The sequence below is a fragment of the Pristiophorus japonicus genome, chromosome 3, assembly GCF_044704955.1.
Source record: "Pristiophorus japonicus isolate sPriJap1 chromosome 3, sPriJap1.hap1, whole genome shotgun sequence".
NCBI classification, from domain to species: domain Eukaryota; kingdom Metazoa; phylum Chordata; class Chondrichthyes; family Pristiophoridae; genus Pristiophorus; species Pristiophorus japonicus.
The window spans coordinates 270,584,746-270,606,236 of NC_091979.1; the positions used below are offsets into that span (position 1 = coordinate 270,584,746).

At 43.5% G+C, this 21,491-nt stretch overlaps 1 long non-coding RNA gene across 1 annotated transcript; it reads right to left on the reverse strand.

The window, feature by feature from the left end:
- Nucleotides 1–403: 403 nt before the first annotated feature.
- On the reverse strand, nucleotides 404–20,013 carry LOC139259516 (uncharacterized). The gene is made up of 2 exons (XR_011592586.1): nucleotides 19,835–20,013; nucleotides 404–668 (listed from the first exon to the last, which is right to left on the reverse strand). It is a non-coding gene; the product is annotated as an uncharacterized lncRNA (long non-coding RNA).
- Nucleotides 20,014–21,491: the final 1,478 nt, after the last annotated feature.

The following is a 21,491-nucleotide window of genomic DNA, read 5'->3' on the forward strand; positions in this document are numbered from 1 at the left end:
CGGTAGGTATGATGACCTACAAAAAAGGTAAGCTGAAGTTTTTATTTCTAAATTCTTTTTCAGTGATTCATTAGTTAAATATATAGTGAATTATTTTTTTTGTGTGTGTTTTTTCCCCGCCCAGGGCCTGTATTTTTGGCGGTGATAGGCCTCGGGCTAAAGTTGACGAGGACTGCAGTTTCCACTGCGAATCTTCATGCAACACCGATTTTTACCATTGGGCACATGTTTTTGTCAATTTTACCCCCTTAAAAAATGGCGACGTTTTTAGTGGTATTTTTTCTGTAAAATAATGGGGGAAAAAACGATAGCCAAAAACTGAATTTCTAGCCCAAGGAATGTTATTGGTTTCTCTAATTCTGTCATGATATGTATGGAATAAAAAAACAACTTCACTCACAAAAAAGATGCTTTGGTTTTATTTTCATCACAATAGTTGCAGTAATTACTCATTTTATTTTAGCCAATTGCCTCGGAGAGGGGTCAAACCACCTGTTTCAAATATGAACATGTTGCGGGATTGGTACAAATTATGTTTCATTGGTTTAACAATTATTTAAAATTTGCTTGATGCTGGTACTAATCTGGGAAATACTTCTCAATCCACCTGGTTAAAATCAGGAAGTTTGTCTGTTGCTTTTGGAGAGTGGTCTCAGGCCAGATAGTTTCTGTGGGTGAGGAGAAAATAAAAATAACCCCACGTAAAAATATCTAGTTTAGCACAGCAATTACAACTTTTAGATATTTTCTAGTTACTCAAGGAGTTAAGTTTAATAGCTAGGTTAGTATGTTAGTTACTATTTTACTATTTAATGTGTTTGGTGTTTAAATTGCAATCTGTAAGGCACCAAATAATTGAGGAGAGATTCTTCTAGGCAACCCACCCCCCTCCTCCCCTCCCACAGCACACCATTTGACCCACTCAGTCCATCCTCCTTTTGAATGTCTTCCGACAGGCGGAATGTAGTAGAAATCTGGAACTCTCATCCCCCAAAAAGCTGTTGATGCTAGGGTAACTAAAAATTTCAAAACTGCACAGACACGATGGGTTGAATGGTGGCCTCCTGTGTCATAAATGTCTATGATTCTATGATAGATTTTTGTTAGTCAAGGGTATTAAGGGATATGGAGCCAAGGCACGTAAATTTGTCTTCCTCTGACATAACTATGAATATGAAAACCAACAGCAAATGAAATTTTTAAAAACTGTTCACTTCATATCGTACATTTTACAATTTTCCTCTCCATCTTGAAATTATATCACCCAGCGCAGTCACTTTGCATCTGGCCGTGATGTCCGTTGACCTATTCTAGTGCTCCTACAAAGTGTTTGCCATGTGGCAGGAGCATGGGAGGTGGGAGGCTATTGGTCATCCAGAGGGCACCAGATTGCTGTGGTGGGCCCGGCTGCAGAGTGCTTTGTCCTGGTATTGGCTGGGGCAGCATCGGTGTGGGATCAATGAAGGCACTGGGTCAGAAGCTGGCAGGGGAGTAGGTGTGCTGGCATCCTGAGGAAGGACAGCATGAGCTTCTCCCCTGGAGCCAAAGCCACTGTCATGGGGCTGTGTCTCTACACTGCCTCTGCTGCATGTGAGAATAGAGTGAGTGAGTGTTGTGATGCTCTGGAAACCTCTGTCCATGCTCTCATTCATGGATCAAAAGGCTGAGGGGCTGCTAGATCCCAGAGCCACAAAGACAGCCGTTTGTATTCCAAATAAAGCTGACAGAGCTGTCACCAGAGGCTTATTCATTGTGGGTCCCACTGCAGTGTTCATAGGCAGTCCCTCGAAATCGAGGAAGACTTGCTTCCACTCTAGAAGTGAGTTCTCAGGTGACTGTACAGTCCAATACGGGAATTACAATCTCTGTAACAGGTGGGGCAGACATTGGTTGAAGGGAAGGGTGGGTGGGGAGTCTGGTTTGCCGCACGCTCCTTCCGTTGTCTGCGCTTGATTTCTGCATGCTCTCGGTGACGAGGCGCGAGGTGCTCAGCGCCCTCCTGGATGCTCTTCCTCCACTTTGGGCGGTCTTGGGCCAGGGATTCCCAGGTGCCGGTGGGGATGTTTCACTTTATCAAGGAGACTTTGAGGGTGTCCTTGAAACGTTTCCTTTGCCCACCTGGGGCTCGTTTACCGTGTAGGAGTTCAGAATAGAGCGCTTGCTTTGGGAGTCTCGTGACAGGCAAAAGGATGATGTGGTCTGCCCAACAGAGCTGGTCAAGTGTGGTCAGTGCTTCGATGCTGGGGATGTTGGCCTGAGCGAGAACACAGACGTTGGGGCGTCGATCCTCCCAGTGGATTTGCAGGATCTTGCGGAGGCAGTGCTGATAGTATTTCTCCAGTGCTTTGAGGTGCCTGCTATATCTAGTCCACGTCTCTGAGCCATATAGGAGGGCGGGTATCACTGTAAACCATAAGTTTGGTGCCAAATTTGAGGTCCTGGTCTTCAAACACTCTCCTCCTCAGGTGACTGAAGGCTGCGCTGGCACACTAGAGGTAGTGTTGGACCTCGTCATCGATGTCTGCCCTTGCTGATAGTAGGCTCCCGACATACGGAAAATGGTCCATGGATTTTGATGACCGGGCTGCAGTGCTGTGTGGCAGGGTCAGGTTGGTGGAGGACCTTTGTCTTACGGATGTTTAGTGTAAGGCCCATGCTTTTGTACGCCTCGGTGAAGGTGTTGACGATGGCTTGGAGGTCTGCCTCTGAATGTGCACAGACGCAAGCGTCGTCCGTGTACTGTAGTTCAATGACAGAGGATGGGGCGACCTTGGATCTAGCTTGGAGGTGACGAAGGTTGAACAGGTTCTCATTGGTTCTACAGTTTAGTTCCACTCCAGTGGGGAGCTTGTTGAGAGTGAGATGGAGCATTGCAGCAAGGAAGATCGAGAAAAGCGTTGGTGTGATGACCCAGCCTTGCTTGACCCCAATACGGACATGGATTGGGTCTGTGGTGGATCCTTTGGTCAGGATCACGGCTTGCATGTCATCATGGAGCAGGCGGAGGATGGTGACAAACTTTTGGGGGGCAGCCAAAACAGAGGAGGACATTCCATAGTCCCTCACAGTTGACAGTGTCAAAGGCCTTTGTGAGGTCAAAGAAGGCCATGTACAAGGATTGGTGCTGTTTCCTGCATTTCTCTTGTAGTTGTCGCGCAGTGAAGATCATGTCCGTTGTACCCCTTAGTGGATGGAATCCACATTGTGATTCTGTGAGGAGCTCTTCAACACCTTTAAGAGGTGCAGACTGCCTTTAACTAACTGCAGGAATGCCATAAATTGAAGGTACCGATTAGGCGAGCTGCCAATGAATAATGGGACTAATGTTGGCAGCCGTGTATTCAATTATAAAGAGGGTGCCCAACCAATTTACCAGTCTTGTCCCGCCCATGTGATTAGCTCAATGTCGGCCCGAAAAAGTCCTTAAGCTAATTTCAACCCCTACAAGTCAACTCTTGATATCAACAGTGCATACTGGTGTCTTCAGAGTCCTTGGAGTGCATTTTCATCCTTACTGCCTATTGTAGCGTAGAGTGAAAAACCTGGCAGGGAGGATTGACTGCCCCTTACAGAACTCAGTGGACTTTCCTTCCATTAATTTCAAGCTACTGCCATATGATCTCCCCACCAGAATTTCCTCTGTGCTGTGTTCAGGTGGTGCTTAACCTCCAGAGGGTAAGGGTGAAAATCTACCCCTTTGAATCTTCAGCTGCAGTAAAGGAAATTTAAAAAAAAGCAGGGTCCTCACTCCTGATTGTCCACTAAAAAAATTGAGGACTGTATGCATGAATTAATGTTGGAATGAGAACATGATGGCAAGCATGATAAACACATTAGAAGGAAAGGAATTATGCTGATAGGGATAGATGAAGAGGGGTGGGAGGAGGCTTGTGAGGAGCGTAAATGCAGGCACGGACCAGTTGGGCCGAATGGCCCGCTTCTGTGCTGTACATGTAATTCCATGATCAGACTCTAGTGTGGTACCAATGATGGAATGGATTCCTGACACTTACTGCCCACTCGTGGGCATGGAGAAGACCATATGACTAACAGGGGGCCACGTGAGTTGAACTGTTACTCAACAAGAATCATGATTTTTGAGAGATGAAGAGCAAGGGGGAACAAAATGTAATAGAATAAATAAATTTGAAAATGATTAGAATATTTAATTATGGTCAAACAAACAAGTTCAGCTGTATTTTTGAATCTAGCCCCAGAAGTAATCCCCTATTTAAATACTCCAAGCTGTCAACATTTGAGATCTGTTCATTTAAAGCTGATTGAAGGCATACTTTTCTTTATTTAATTCTCAATCTGGAAGCTGTGGTGTTTAAGTCACATCCACGCAGCTGATTGACAGACCTAATTGTAAATAAATACAACAACATTAACATAACTAGCTCAGTAATGAAATGAAATTTGACTTGCAAGAAAAATCCAGATGCGTTTATTTTGAGAAGGGCGCGGGTAATACTCCGGAGTTATGCATCTTTAACTGTGCATCAAGAACATGTAACTCAGGCAGCTGAACCTTTGCATCACCAAAGAATTCATTACTTATCCATTCTGAAAGTCCCTTTGCAGAATGGAGCCATCGTTCCCATTTGATGCAGGGATAAATGAACACAATTGGAATGGACCACATGTTGCCTATTATATACATAACAAAAATACCTTTTTTTCTAATAAAATGCTCGTTGTTAATACAACAGAACTGAACTTCACTCATTTTGTTTCTTATTTTGAATATAATGGCCCAGAATTTTGCCTCGGGCGATGGCACAACACGGGCGGTATGGGATTGGCCGCACGTTGTACGCAGCGCTCAATAGCTCCATGGCCGATCAGATACTGCCCGTGTTGGACCACCGCCCACGACAAATTTCTGGGCTATTACTTGTAGAACACCTGGAAATGCAAAAACCAAGAAGCTTTCTCTATTTTATCTATTCTGCAAATTTTCATGTAAAAATGTGTAAGATCTCACCGTTAAACGTTTAGCAGTGAATTAAAAGGTCTCTGGTGAATATCAGAATATGTTATAAAGATAGGCAGGATGTCCATAAGACTGATGACAGCGGGCACGGTTGATTTAATGAAAGAAAAACCTCACTTTATGTAGTGCCCTTCATGTTCTCAGGTTGTCCCTTAGTGCTTTACAACCAATTAAGTGTTGTATGAGGGCAACATGCAGCAAAGTCCCACAAACAGCAAATAGATGAGTGATCAGGGAAATTGCCCTTGGTGGTGTTGGTTGGTGGAGGAATGTTGGCCAGGGTAATAGGACAGCTTCCTGCTCTTTTTTCAATGGACTTACACCTGAACAAGCAGATAATACCTTTGCTTAAGGTCTCATCTAAAAAACAATGTGGTCGATTTTTTGTTTTAGATGCAGATAGAATGGGGAGTGAGCCTGTCAATTTTTGCGATCAGGCCTCATTTTAATATGTGGCGAGCAGTTGGTGCCAATTGCGCTGCTTATAGTCAGATCGATAGGGCGGGAAATCCGGTGGGCCTGCCACTGCTTAAAGCCAGCTTGCACCTCTTAAAGGGGTGGTGTTGTTTTCATTAGTGGTGTGAGGTAAGTGCATTTGTGGAGCAACAAGTGCAATGTCCACAGCCAGGTCACCACGATTTACTGATACTGTGGTGGAGGAGCTTATTGAAGAAATCAGGGCCAGGAAGGAGTTTCTATTTCCCTCCAAGAGCAAACAGGTGCCATGACAAATAAGTAAGCATACATGGAGAGGTAGCTGAGCAGGTCAGAGCCAGCAGCTTTACTCTCAGGATCTGGCTGCAGTGTCACAAAAAGGCTATTGGCCTTACCAGGACTGCAAGGTAAGATTCCTCTTCACACCTTTTTTACTCTGAAGACAGCCCTGCATAATCACACTTCCCCCACAGCTCTACTAATCTTTCCCTCCTCGCTGCATAAGCCTCTCCTCCAATTACGATGGAACGCTTCACTAGACCTCCTTCTACTCACACTCATACACTCAATTCCTGCAACTGCCCTCAAAACTGGCAAATAACATTTTGCTTTTATTTTGTTTGCACTTGGACTTAACCCTTCATCCTCTTGTTCTGAATCCCACTCACTACCTCCAAGAGCAGGTGGAAGGAGGTCAGAATCCCTCTCATCTGTTTCCTTTCTCCTTTCCCTCTCTCCATCCACCCTTCCCTTTCTATCTGTTTCTTTCAAAATGTCTTGGTTTGCTTTCAAAATTCAACTTTAAAAACATTTTGAATGAGAGAAGACATTTTCTTCCTTCCTTTCTCATTATCTATTTCTCTCTCTTTCTCATAAGGATTTCTGCATCAGAGTCATAAGGAATTAATAATTATCTATTGAACTGTCAGCAAACAAAGGTGAATAATTAGTTGGCTTCAAAATTCAACTTAAAAGAAAATAATGAACTAACATTAACAAAGTGTATTTCTCTCTACTCTCCCCTTCCCCTCTCTCTCATCCTCTCTGTTCTGCCCCCAACTCACCCCCACCCCCCGTCAGTTTAATGCACTTATAGAACATAAAACAAAAGTTGTAATAATAGTGCATTCAGAATACTGTCATTTTTCTTTCACACACAATATACATTTTTAATATAAATTTTATCTCAATTAAGCTTTCAAAATTTGTCCTCTTGATTTTCAAAATTATTTGAAGTAAAGCTACTCAGTAGAAAGTGCTTGTAAATGGTTTAATGAAGCATCGAATGACACAAAGGACAACTTAGTGGATAAATTCAATCATATTATATTGAAATGTGTAATTTTTAATTTTTCTTTAAATATTTTAGACATTAGAAATATCAGTTGCTGAAAAAGGCAGATGAAAAAAAATCAGAAATCATTTTGAGATCTTGGTGGGAACTTGGTAATCAGATTATGTAATGACAGGATATTGTCTGTTAACTACAGTGAAACCTATATAAGCTGACACTCCCAAAAAATGGACCTCTGCAAAAAACGGACACTTATTGACAGACCCAAATTACTTACATGGTAAAATCTATGAGTCACTCTGAAACCGCAGGATCTCGCAAATTACAAACTGCAAACAGCCTTCAATGCACCAAGTTCTTTTACAATTTAAAACACAGAACATACAGGTCAGTGCGAGGTGGCCGAGGGTTTTGTGAAATAATTGACTTGTGTAGAATGGGGAGATCCTTACCCAGCATCCATAGTGGCAGATAAACCGCTCTATCTCTGCGATTGAATGCTTGCACGGCTCAGTCCCAGGGATAGAGCGGTTTCTCTGTTGCTATGAATGCTAGGTAAAGAACTCCCCATTCGACAAAAGTCATTTCTGTCACAAAACCTGCTGCTGCCTCGCGCAGACCTGCATACAGTGTCCTCATCAGCCTCCCGAATCAAGGAAAGCGCATACGAACGGTGAGACGGACCATCCTTTCTGACCCAGCGCTGTGTTTCACTGTACAAGATAGCAGATATTGCGTATCATACAGTACGAGACCTTTAACAGTGAAATAGCCTATTACAATGCCATCTACAGGAGTAACAGATACTGCAAATGCTTACCCTGAATTTTCTACAAGCATTCGCCAAACCAACTTCGTTATATAATAGATGCTTTTCGCAAAAGTGCCTTACTTCCCAGTGATTCTTCCAACTGGCTCAGACTGTGCACATGTTTGCCAACGCAAGGGAATCCTGATGCTGCTTCTCCTTTGGTTCCATTGCCTGCTTGTATTTCTCCACCTTATATTTGTGCTGCTCCACTTTTTGTTTTACAGTAGAAATAGGAGCAGGAGTAGACCATTTGGCCCCTCGAGCCTGCTCCACCATTCAATAAGATCATGGCTGATTTGATCCTGGCCTCTGATTGTTACATTTATTCATCTTTGTCACTTTGCTGTTCCTCTTTGTTCTGGTGTTGTTGCTTCCTTTTCTTAACTCTTGTGCCTGTACCCCTCCTTTTTCACTGCTTAATGCACTTCCGTTTCCTGTGAGTGATGGCATTCTACCTCTGCCAGATTTACCAGGACTAACTTGATATATTTATTGGAGATTATTTGCTCATCGTAATTGCCATTTGCCACTGAATAGTTATTTTAATTTATTCTTTGAACAGTTTGCTTGGTCTGAGAATCATATTTCTTCACTATTTCGAAGAAGAGCGGGAAGTTATCCCCGGTGCGCTGGCCAATATTTATCCCTCAATCAACATAACAAAAGCAGATTATCTGCTCATTATCACAATGCTGTTTGTGGGAGCTTGTTGTGCACAAATTGGCTGCCGTGTTTCCTACATTATAACAGTGACTACATTTCAAAAGTACTTCATTGGCTATAATGTAAAGCATTTTGGGACATTGAGGTTGTAAAAGGCACTATATCAATCCAATTCGTTCCTTTCTCACATCTTAACTGGTAATATAGTTTAAGCTTCTCCCCAATATTTTTTATTATGTTTACAGATAGATGACAGCTTTGTTATAAATAGCAATTTGAGACAGAGTTGGAGAAATTTGTGTAGCGTCGGAAACCAGCGCAGAAAATGGGCATATTCTAACGAGATCTTAGGCGTAACTGGACATCACCAACATGGGCATGACATTAGGTGCATTTTTGGGTCTAACTTCTGAGTTGCGCCCAAGGAGTCAACTCCGCATCATATATTTTTCGTTGGCTCACATTTCAGTTCCGTGTTTTCTGACTCAGATAACTCAGATATACGACAAAAAATCAGATCTTAACAGGCAGGACATGTACAAAGCCAAAGAATAAACCATGCATCAATCCAATGAATCAAGCATGAACTACAAGGAAAATCTACTAATAAACAAAGCTGAACCTGAAATAATCAAAATGCTTTAAAAAAATTCGGAACTTGGTTTGAGCTATATTGTGAATTTTTTCTCTGTTCAAAACTTAGATAATATTGTGCTATAACTTAATAAACTCGAAAAATAAAATGCGTTTTCTTACACTTATATTATTTCCTCCTAAAGCCTGCTACTAGCTACAGCATGGTGTGTGGCTCAGAGAGTTCGCCCAGTCAGTAGCTGAGCCCAAGGACAATCCCCAGTCTGCAACCCCCCCGTCAGTGAACTCATCTCTCCTCCTTTGTTCCTTGTTATGATCTGTGCACAAATCAAGAAACACACAGTAAGTTTGTTAATTTTCATTGCACCTTTATTTCTAGATGTTAAACTTCTCACATTTAAGTCGTTGAAATAATGTGAATTGAAACATAAATGACGGACAGGAAAAGATCCACTGCTCTATCTAGCCTGTCCCACACAACTGCGAAGCTCTGTACCAGCAGATAACATTCGACGATGATTTGAAACCGATCGGCGGGTTGTTCGGAGTTCCCACTTTTGTGTTGTTCCAGCTTGCAAGAAAACTGCCCCCAATCTTTTATTGAAAGTGCAACTGTGATACGCTTTAATTTGCCGTGCCATGCTCAGTGAACTGGAATTGAGTTACAGAGCCAGCAATGATTGAATGAAATATCAGCTCCAAAACATTAACAGGCCAAATTGGAGGGGGTGGGGGGGGAGTTGGTAGGGAATGTGGACCTAATTATTGCGATGCATCAGCACAAGTTGCCTGGGGAAATGTGTTTCCCCTCCATCCCTGGCTCCCGTGCTGTGTTAAGCACACTCCAGAACTCAGCTTGTTGACACCCAAAATGAGGAGAATCCATTCACTCCCCTCCCCACAAGACACAAGAGACAAGGTGGCTTGAAAATGCCATCACTTGAAGAATGAGCTTACAAGAGAACAGCTTACAAAGGAGCTGATCTTCATTCGGGCATTCTGCACACACTGCTGGCAACTAACCAAGTAGATGAGGAGGATGGGAAGGGAGGCTTAAATGACCAGGACAAACATGATAAAGTGATCATTACCTATGAAATGCCACACTGCTGGTATATCCTAATCTGATGGGCATTCCATCTCAACAGCCAGGTCACCAATCAGAAGCTGACAAGATGGTTCCGTTTACTAATTGGATCTGGCGTTGCACTCATGAATAACACTCACTTTGATTAATTTGTCCTGGGAGCCAGAGAGTCTGTTCCCTTGCAGAGTCCACCCTTCTCACCCTGAATTCCAGCTGGACAGTGTCAAACAATGTGTAGAGGATGATGGAATGAAAAATAAAGATTCCCTTGAAAAATATAGGCTTGTTTTTAATCTTCAAATGACTCCTGTGAGCTTCTGAAGTCAGACCGACAATATTTAACACCAGGGTGTATGAGTAACACGGTTTGGGAGGCAAGTAAAGGGTTAACCAGAACCACCACCTGTAGCATCCTGGAGATCAAGCAACCCTGAGCAACAGAATCTAGGGCTCAAGTTTCTCCTCCCTGCAAAAATGGCGCAACTCCATGTGGTGCGTCGAGTTTCTGGTAGAAAAAGAGCGCAGAAAAATTAACTCACGATTCTGGCCGTTCTTCGGGTGTTGTTTACCTGCAGCGTGGCACAACACAATGAGAGGTTTACCCTTCGCGCATACAGTGCAGCCATGACCTGGTGAATGAAGATAGTATTGCATGTTGAGAGATGGCGCATCTCCAGTTGTAGCTTGAAACAGACAAGGCAGTCCCCCTGCTGCTTCTCGGCTGTAAATCTGGTCTCACCAACTCACAGATCTTTCCGCAGTCTTCTGACACAATTTGCCTCACTCAGGTCCAGGTATGAACGCCTGACTCGAAATTGCCGAGGCGGGTAAGACCTCCTGCCCAGCAGCCTACAGGCTCTGATGTTCCTGATGCGATGAGCTCTAATCAATTCTCTCCTACGTAGCACCGTGATGCATAACCATTGCAAAATCCGTGGCATTGATTTTGCTGCACCCATCGTTAAAGTAAAAGTTAAACTTTTAAAGGTGAAAGGTGAAAAATGGCAGCACAGCTCTTCTCCCTCTCCAAACAAGGTAAGACACCCAAAGGTCTTTTGTTCTCTCCCCTCCCTCCTTCAGTCATGTGACTTCTCTCTCCCTCCTCATCACCCCCTCCAGCCTGCCGAGTTCAGCCTTCTCCCTCCCTCCCTTCAGATGGCGCGTTAGCACCCACCACCCCCAGCACCCACCCCAGCCTGCCGCGTTGAGCATTCTCCCTCCCTCCCTCTCTCTCTCTTCCCTCCTCTCCGCGGGTTGTAAATCTATGGAATTCTCCACCCGAGAGCTGTGGAGGCTGGGTCATTGAATACATTTAAGATGGAGGTAGACAAATGTTTGAACGATAATGGGTGTAAAGGCTCATGGGGAGCGGGCAGGGAAATGGAGTTGAGGTCAAGGGTTATGGGGAGCGGGTAGGGAAGTGGAGTTGAGGCCAAGATCAGATCAGCCATAATCTTATTGAATAGCGGAACAAGCTCGAGGGGCCAAATGGCCTACTCCTGCTCCTATTTCTTATGTTCTTATGAGCACAGGATTGATGGTGACTGGGACTTGGTGCAGGATAAGATACAGGCAGCAGAATTTTAGGAGGTGAAAACTGCATGCATGAGGATTTTGTCAGCAGATGGACTGTGGCAGTAGCAGTAGATGTTACGGAGGTGGAAGTAGGCGGTCTTTGGGATGGAGAGGACGTCGGGTCGGAAACTCAGCTCGGGGTCAAATAGGATGTCAAGGTTGAGAATATCTGGTTCATCCTGAGACAGTGGCCAGTGGGTGGGAGATGGAAGAAATGGCAAGGGTAATTTGTTGTGGTGGCTGACGATAATGGCTTTGACCTTACCAATATTTAAAAGAGGTAAACTCTGGCTCTTCCAGCAATGGATATCGGACAAGCAACGTATGGTCCAGAAGAAGTGGTGGAGAGTTAGAGATTGATGGGTGTCAGCATGCATGTGGAAGCTGATGTCGTGGCTTTGGATAATGTCACCAAAAGGCAGTGTATAGATAAGGAAGAGGAAAGGGCCAAGGATAGATTGCTGTGGCACACCACTAGTTACAGTTTGCCAACCTGAAATTGACCCATTTATCCTGACTCTCTGTTTTCTGTTAGTTAGCCAATCCTCTATCCATGCGAATATATTACCCCCAACCCTGTGAGCTCTTATCTCGTGCAGTAACCTTTTATATGGCATCTTATCGAATGCCTTCTGGTAATCCAAATACACATCTACTGGTTCCCCTTTATCCATCCTGCTCATTACATCCGCAAAGAACTCCAATAAATTTGGTTAAATATGATTTCCCTTTCATAGAACTGTGCTGACTCTGCTTGACTGCAGTATGATTTTCTAAATGTCCTATAACTTCCTTATTAATGGACTCCAGTTCCGGAACATCTCACCATTGAGATGCGGCACGTGCAAAGACACAGGTGTGCAGTCAATGGCACCTTGCACCATGAAGAAGCCCAATATCCTGACAAAGCCACGTGCACGCTCCTCCTACTTCTATCTGTTTAGAGCAAAGACAATGAAGTCCCTTCTCCTAGCAAACAGAGTTTCAGTGACCTCCTGGATGTAGTAATGGAAGGTGAACTGCAAAATGTTTGCTACGTCACCTGTTCCAGCCTGGAAAGATGCACTATTTAAAAATTTCAGGGCCACGGTCATCTTGAGAGTCACTGGCAGGGTCATCGACACCCTGTTCTGAGGCTGCAGGTCTGGTTCCAAGAGATGACAGAGATCTGTGATGACCTCCTTGGTGAAAGGGAGCCAGTGAACACACTGCTCCTGGCTTAGGTGCAGTTAGAAGTGCTCCCTGAAGACCCTAGGTGGGTAAGGCCTTCTCCCTCTGTGAGCAGCTGGTCTTTGCTGCGCCTGCTCCATCACCCAGTCATGCTGCAGTGTGAGGGAGACTGTAAACAAGTGGTGTACTCAGAGGCCTTCCAGGAACAGCCAACACCTTCCTGATGTAGAGCAGCACTCCCTGCACACTTTTAACAACTTTTGAAATCTCTTCCAGCAACCCAGTACTCCTACAAAAAACGACTAAATCTACCGGCGCTAAGGAGCTGAATTTCAGGGCCCCTTAATCTTGCACTCCAACCCCCTTGCAATAAAGGATAATATACCATTTGCCTTCCTAATTGCTTGCTGTACTTGCATGTCAACTACTCCTTGCGGTAACGAGTGGCAACCTGTCCCTCTACTTTTAGTGATCTGTGTACCTGCTTTTGTTCCTCTACCCTATTTACACTATTTTCCAAGGAGTACGTGACCTCTTTATTTTTCCGACCAAAATGCACCACCTCACAGTTATCTATGTTGAAATGCATTTGTCAATTACATGCCCATTCTGCAAATTTATTGATGTTTTCTTGCTTTTTGTTGCAGTCTTCCTCAGTATTAACTAAACCCCGCCAATTTGACGTCATTCACGAATTTTGAAATTGTACTTCTGATTCCCAATTCCAAATCGTTTATGTAAGTGGTGAACAACAGTGGTCCGAGCAGCGATCACCAATCTGAGTAACTACCCTTAACTCCTACTCTCTGTTTCCTGTTTTGTAGCCAGCTTGCTATTCATTCTGCTATAAATTAATGGGGGCTCAATCAGATGAAATGTCAAATGAAATGTAAAGTGAACTACAGAAAAACAAATATAAATTAAAATGAATTGCTCCAAGCTAAACCAAATACAAAACTGCTTCTTTCAAAGTTTGTTCAAATGCATTAACCTTATAAACCACACGTCTTGTACACTATTTTGTATTTGGGAGTTTCTTGCAAGTCATTAGAACAATGAATTTGCCGATTGCGCCAAGTTGTAAATCCTATAAACCATGATGTTATCACATTTGTACAGGTCAACAAGAGGGATTCTATCTTCATTTAAAGTATGTCATTAGCTTTATGTAGAATGAGCTTTTCTTTAAATTGCATACTGTTCAGTTATGACTGCTTTATGTCAATGTTAGTAATCATTTCTGTTTCATTCTGATTCTGCTTTAATAATGAATGTGCAGTATTAGCACAAAAGACAAAATGTGCCTCGTTAGATTATATTTGTTTAAGAATAAACTTTATGCTTAAAGAACCAGAAATTTATTCGGAAACCAACAGATTTTGATTGCTTTGTGACAGAAATATTCTTTAAATTTAAATATCTAATTGCAGTTCCCTTCCCACCCAATATAATTTGCTACAAATATTTATTAAAAAACAGTAAAAATGCAATCTGGCAGGTATATTATTTTCTGATGGTTAGCCAGTAGATTATGCCAGATATTAACCAACAGGCTGATACCGACCTCAGTATTGTAGGACTTGTATATTATTTTGAATTTGCATTCGCTCCAATGGTAAAACACACTGCTGATTATTTTAAGTACTGAAATTTCTAAATGACTACCCAAATGAGTATTTTAAGTATTGAAATTCTCATTTGGGTAGTTATTTAGAAATTTCAGTACTTAAAACACTCAGGGCCCGAAAATGTAATTTTGGTCAAAACGCACCTACATACCACCCGGTGGAAAATTCATCAGTGACATACCACCAGGCGGTATGCATACCGCCCGCCCATGCAGACTGCTGGAAATACTGTCCTGGAGAAGGTGGGCGGAGCTGACAGGTTTGTTTGATCTTTATAGTTCTCCACAGTTTGACGTATTTTTAAATGGATTGTCGTATTTTCTAGTGTTAGGCAATAATGTAAATGGTCTAATAAAGCCTTATTTAGTCCTTTATTAATGAAGTATAATAACATTTTTATTAGTCTCTCGCACCCCCGTCTCTCTCACACCCGCCACAGCGATTTCAGGCTGCCCCACAGTGATCTCTCCCCCCCCCCCCCCCCCATAGCGCTCTCAGGCCAGCAGTCTCTGGCCTCTCGTCGGTGCCTCTCGGGGGTTGGAACTTCACAGCAGATTCCAGGGTTGAAAAGCCTCCACCGGCTGCACTCCAGCCCTGCCCACTGCACTCTGCTCGGCTTTTCTATCGTCAAGAAAAATGCAATGACATTCCCGCCCACTCAGCCCCAGCGGTACTGGGCGGTAAAAAATGATGCACCGCCGGGGACTGCCTAAAAGCGGGTGGACCATGTGTTTGACCAATTTCTACCCCTAGTTGGGTAGTCATTTATTATACATATATCTGGGACATTCACAGTAAGTTTGACAATACACTTGCTTATAATAACAGGAATGTTATGTATTATTCTGGTGCAGTGGCCCAGGTATCTGCTGGAATGAAAAGGTCAGTCAGCACCAGGGGTGCAGAATACCCTATCAGTGGTGTACCAATGGGGAATCTCCATCCCAAGAAGGTTGGAGCTTGCCTTTTCCTTCCACTTAACTCCAGATCTACTGGAGCCTGCTCCACTTTGCCAGGTTTTCATTCTCCACCTCTCCAATTTAACTAACATGCATTAACTATTCACACATTCTCTGGCTCTTGTATATGTCTTTTCTCTCATCATGCCTCCTTTTGTCTTGCACTGTCACTTCTTTCCTTAGGGAATTCAGCCTAGTCTTGCTGAGGCTAGTGTGAGATATCAAGGTGACAGGCTTATGACATCTTGATGAGTCATGGGCACTACATGGGTTGTCTCATATAAAGAAAGAATCACATTTATATAGCGCCTTTCACGACATCAGAATGTCCCAAAACATTTTACAGTCAATGAAGTGCATTTTGAAGTGTAGTCACTGTTGTAATGTAGGAAATGTGCCAGCCAATTTGTGCACAGCAAGCACCCACAAACAGCAATGTGATAATGATCAGATAATCTGTTTTAGCAATGTTGTTTGGGGGTTGAGGGATAAATGCTGGCCTGGACAACATTTATCTCAATGGAAATCCCCAAAGGTCAGATTTCTTCTAGTCCTTGTGTGTGAATAATATTGTAAGCATAGCAGTCAGATTTTATTTGATAGCTACTTTTAGCAAAATCATAAACTCATTCTTTTAATAATCCTTTTACAATTTTGTAAGGAATAAAATACATATTGTTCAGAAATTTGAAGCACAAAAATACAATCTGAAGGGCGAGGGAAAAAAAACAATTTCACGCCTCAAGATGCGTCAATCTAGCAATGGCTGCATCATTTTGTTAGTGTAGGTATATCAGGTAGAATAGCGCTTAAACGCATTTAACCAGCAATGAGACAATTACCAAATAATCTGGTCTAAGGATATTAGTTGAGGGATAAATATTGGCCAGGGAAAACGCCCATGCTGTTCTTTGAAAGGTGCCATGGGATATTTTACATCCACCAGAGATGACAAATGGGGCCTCAGCTTAACGTTTCATCTGAAAGACAACACTTCCGACAGTGCTGCACTCCCTCAATACTGCGCTGCCAGGTCAGCAGAGATTTGGTGCTCAAATCCCTAGAGTGGGACTTACAATCACAACTGTCTGATTCAGAAGTGAAAGTGCAACCACGAAACCACGGCTAACACCTTTATAAACACCAAATTTATCACTGATTTGGTTAAGAATATTAATCAGACATCTATGTATTTCCGCATCTTCGAACCTACAAATCTGTGCAACAGTTACCTTATTCAACAAAAGTTATGGTGGGATTTGGAGTCCCAGCAGATCTTCCTGCTTTCCACCGTCACTTCCCAGGGCTGCCATGTATGAAGTGGTGGCAAGCCCCGAAAAGCAATGGTACATACCTCAATGGAGGGAGAAGGCCTTGTAACAGCCTCTGCTCCCTCCAAATGGTCCCAGAGACAGATCTACAGAACGCCTTGCTCTCAGGTGAGTCTTTGAGTGAGAGTCTTGGTTTCAATCCTTGAAGCACTTCTGCCCATTTATGGTCCTTCAATGGAACCTCTGGTGCTGCAGCAACCCAGGGTTCTGCTTTCCCCATGCAGGGGGAAGGGGCTCCCCCTTGATGCTGGGAATCTCACAGGATCCCGCTGTACATCTTCCAATGAGCCCCAACTCAGGAAAATGTGTCAGAGCTTGGGTGAACATAAGGGGTAGGCGCAAGTACTGCCCACCAAAATTTTACCCTGAACACAGGAATAGTAGTAGGCTATTCTGCACCTCAAGCCTGTTCTGCCATTCATTTAGAAAGTGGTTGATCTGTACCTCAACTCCATTTACCCACCTTTGTTCCATATCCCTTGATAACGTTATCTGATTACATTTTCTACCTGTGTAGACTAGCTTTAATTGATGTGTACCTGCACATCTAAAGCCATTTGCTGCTTCACAGCTCCTAATCTCTCAGAACCAATGTTAATGACCTTACACTTCCCACATTGGACAAAACTGTGGTAGGTGGAGTTCACTCACTTAGTCTGATTATGTCCCTTTCTAACTTCCCGCTCCCATCCACACAACCTGCCGTGCCTCCTAACTTTGTGTCATCTTCAAACGTGTATATACAACTCTCCATCCCTTCCTGCAAGTCATGAATATATATGATGAAAAGCTGAGGCCCCAGTACAGATCCCTGGGGAACACCACTTGTCACATCCTGCCAATCAGAGAGTGCTCCTTTTAGCCCGAGTCTCTGTAGCTACCTTCCAACCAATTACTGACAGGGTTCCCACCAATTCCCTATGCTCTCATTTTTGTTAATAATCTCCTGTTAATCATCTCTTTAAAAAGCTAAAAGTGAACCATCCCATATGCTCTTCCTTCTGTGCTTCCATTTTTGTTCATCTCCTGTGCAGAACCTTATCAAATGCCTTCTTATAATCCACACACTCATCTCTTAACAAAGCTAAAAAAATAGGTCATTCCATATGCTCTTCCTCTCTACATCCTCAGGATGTCGAAATCAGTGCCCCGAAACCCAATCACATTGGCAGAATACTGACACGTGAGGAAAAAGGGAATGCATGGTGAAATATATGCTGCCCCTAATCATAATCAGACTTAAAAATCCATTAATAACTCAGCTATCTGATCTGCAGTTTTGTCACAGATAAGATGCCGATAGGCAAATAACAAACATCATGCCAGAATTTTTTTTTATAAGCTTCCTATGTTCTTGTTAACATTGAGATGGTAAAAATAATCCTTCTGCTGTATTCTTCAGGGGTATACAGGACTGCATTCGTGCAGCAAGTCTGTCTTTGCTAGACACTTCGAAAGAGGAGCAGGAACATTATGAAATGACATCTCAGAAGTTTAAAAGAGTTTAAAAGATATGGAAGACATCAAGACTGCATACATGCCAGCTACCTGCATGTTAGTCTGTGAGGAGGTTTTAATTCACCAGTACCTCAATCTCTGACCAGATCTCCAGTCAAGCAGCATATTCTGAATTTACTTTCAATGAAAGTGATGATAGCAATCACACAGATCTTTTGTGTCACCGGGCCCTTCCAGGCACCAGGAAGTGACTTCTGTAGAAAACCGAATGTAGTTCACTGCCATTTCACAGAGGTAGCAGATGGCCTTATTCAACACGCACTGCACAAGTAAAGTTCAATATCATGATATATCACTTGCTGAAGTGGCATCAATTTGTTTAACATACTCCTGAGTTTCACATAGAAAGTTTGGGCTGCTTCTGCCACAGGGGTCCCCTACTTTCCTTGCTCTCTGTACCCTCCTAAACAACTTACCCAATGAATTGTCTGGAGATGGCTCGATATTGTGTTGGCCTGAACACAATGTTCTGCCTCTAGTCGCCTGTTTCAGGTGGTTACTCATTGACAGCAATTAAATGAGGACCATCTGCTAAATCAGACTGGGCCTCCCACTGCATCTCCCAGATAGTCCGTCCGTGCATTCTGCTGGCCAACTGCCCGGGTGCTATCAGCAAGGGCAGACATCGACGACGAGGTACACTACCTCCTCCAGTGCACCAGCACAGCCTTCGGCCGCCTGAGGAAGAGAGTGTTTGAAGATCAGGCCTCAAATCTGGCACCAAGCTTATGGTCTACAGGGCTGTAGTGATACTCGCCCTCCTGTATGGCTCAAAGACATAGACCATATACAGTAGACACCTCAAATCGCTGGAGAAATACCACCAACGATGTCTCCGTAAGATCCTGAAAATCCCCAACATCAGTGTTCTCGATCAGGCCAACATCCCCAGCATCGAAGCACTGACTACACTCGACCAGCTCTGCTGGGCAGGCCACATTGTTTGCATGCCTGACACAAGACTCCCAAAGCAAGCGCTCTATTCGGAACTCCTACACGGTGGGCAGAGGAAACGTTTCAAGGACACCCTCAAAGCCTCCTTGATAAAAATGCAACATCCCCACCGACATCTGGGAGTCCCTGACCAAAGATCGCCCTAAGTGGAGGAAGAGCATCCGGGAGGGTGCTGCGCACCTCGAATCTCGTCGCCGAGAGCATGCAGAAAGCAAGCGCAGGCAGCGGAAGAAGCGTGTGGCAAACCAGATTCCCCACCCACCCTTTCCTTCAATGACTGTCTGTCCCACCTGTGACAGAGACTGTAATTCCCGTATTGGACTGTTCAGTCACCCAAGAATTCACTTTTAAAGTGGAAGCAACTCTTCCTCGATTTCAAGGGAATGCCTATGATGATGATGATGATAAAATTAAACCTGTGGTGTTTTGCAGTCTTTCACCAACAGCATTCTCTCTGATCACTCCTCATCTCCTTTCTAACTTACTATTTTGTTCCAACTTAACACAGCAAAAGATACTCTACGGGGTAGTTATTGGTTTGGACCAGTTTTTGGGGGCCCAGATTCGACGCTGGGCAATCAGCGTGCGCCCAAACCGAGAGGCTCAAGGATCGATGAAAGTTCGCTGCCGGTGCTGCTCGCGCCTGGACAGGCGGTTTGCCCGAGCAAAGACATCAATGTCGGGCCTCGGGTAAGTCCCTGAAGTGGGGGTGTTGGAGGCAGGGAGGGGCAATTGCGACTCCTGTCGGGTTGGAGGAACACTCCAATTCCTGGCTGCACAGGAACCGTTTTTTTACGAGAATTCTTTTTTTAAACTTGCCTTTCGTTGGGGGTCAAGGGGGCGGGGCACGCCCGACACCTTCCCGCTCTTCACCAACTCATTTCTCGATGGGGTCCTTCAGCAGGCGTTGGGACCCTAATTTACATATTTAAGGGGCTGTTTTAGGCGTCAACCTGGGACTGCCCAGAAAACACAATGTAGCAGTGGGAAACCTGGGCTCAATTTGCGCAGGCGTTGCACTCAATTTACGGCAGAAAAACAGATGCCACATCTACCAATATCGATCACTGTGTATACTGTTTTAGACAAGGTAATTTAGTGAACTGTTATAGTGCTAAATGATTAGAAAATGTTTGCAATGTTTTTCTCATGGGTAATTCTTCAATTTCATAATTTTACTTTGTGGCATTACTTTTTAACAGGGCAGAAGGGTTAAGGTAAAAGAGCACCTGAGACTTTTCAGCTCATTTATGAACGAGTGTACAGTGCCATAATTAGTGACAAAATTATGCCTCATTTATTAGAAATTAAGATTAAACAGGTATTGCAAAAAAAATACTGTACCAGATATAGTATCTGCGTTCATAAGTAGTAGATGTTTTGGAGTGGGCATACTTTGGAATGAGAATGCAGTGTGCAATACATATAGCTCCACCTGTGAATTACTGTGGCACTGCAGCCAGTGCTGTTTATAATAAAGTGGGAACAGGTCACCTGACTAGAGTTCCGGAGTTTTCTGCATTTTAAGACTGTGTGTTTGTGTGTTTGTGAGTTACTGAAGATATAACAATAGTGATTGAAGATGGGAAAATCGTGAAAAAAAAGTTGCAATTTTTGTTGGTGGAGCGACAGAGAGACTTTGAGAGCTTCTCTGTTTTGATTAACAGCTACAAATCCAAGGTAAGTTACAAGCACATTTGTCTGAATTGCCAGAGTCCAAATGGCATGCCTATGGGAATAAAGTGCATTTGGGGGAGTTTCAATGTGACCGTGAAAGTTTCGTAGCATATGTGGAGCGGCTAGAAATGTTTTTCACTGCAAATAATATCATCGAAGTCCCCAATGATGAAAACCATAACCGGGTGGTGTTGGAAAGACAGCGGGCTACTTTCTTAACTGAAGCAGGGCCTGAGGTATACGAAACCCTGAAAAATGTACTTGTGCCTCTCGAGCCAAAGGATACAACTCTTAAGCAGTTAGAACAGTACTACAGTCCTGAGCCCCTGGAAATTGCTGAAAGTTATCGTTTCGTAATACGAGATCAGTTAACCGAAGAAAATATCAGTGAGTACATTGTAGCATTAAAAAAGCTATCTAATCACTGTAATTTCAGAAACGTTCAAGACCGAGCATTGCATGACAGCTTTGTTTGTGGGATGAAAAATGATGCGATCAGAAGAAAGTTATTGACAACTCCTAACTTGATTTTTGATTTAGCTTGTCAGACAGCTATGTCAATGAACGTGGCCGACCAATATTCCCGAGAATTTCATACTATTTCCAGTCGTCAGACAATCGCGGTTGTAGGTTAAAAGTAAAAGGTAGTTGGGCCCCAAGGTCTCAAAAACTGGCAATGGTAACAGAGCATTGAAGTCCTGCTATCGGTGCCTGGGACAACACATTGCTCAAAGTTGTCCATATGTGAAGACGGAGTGTTTCATCTGCAGGAAAACTGGGCATCTTGCGAAGGCTTGCC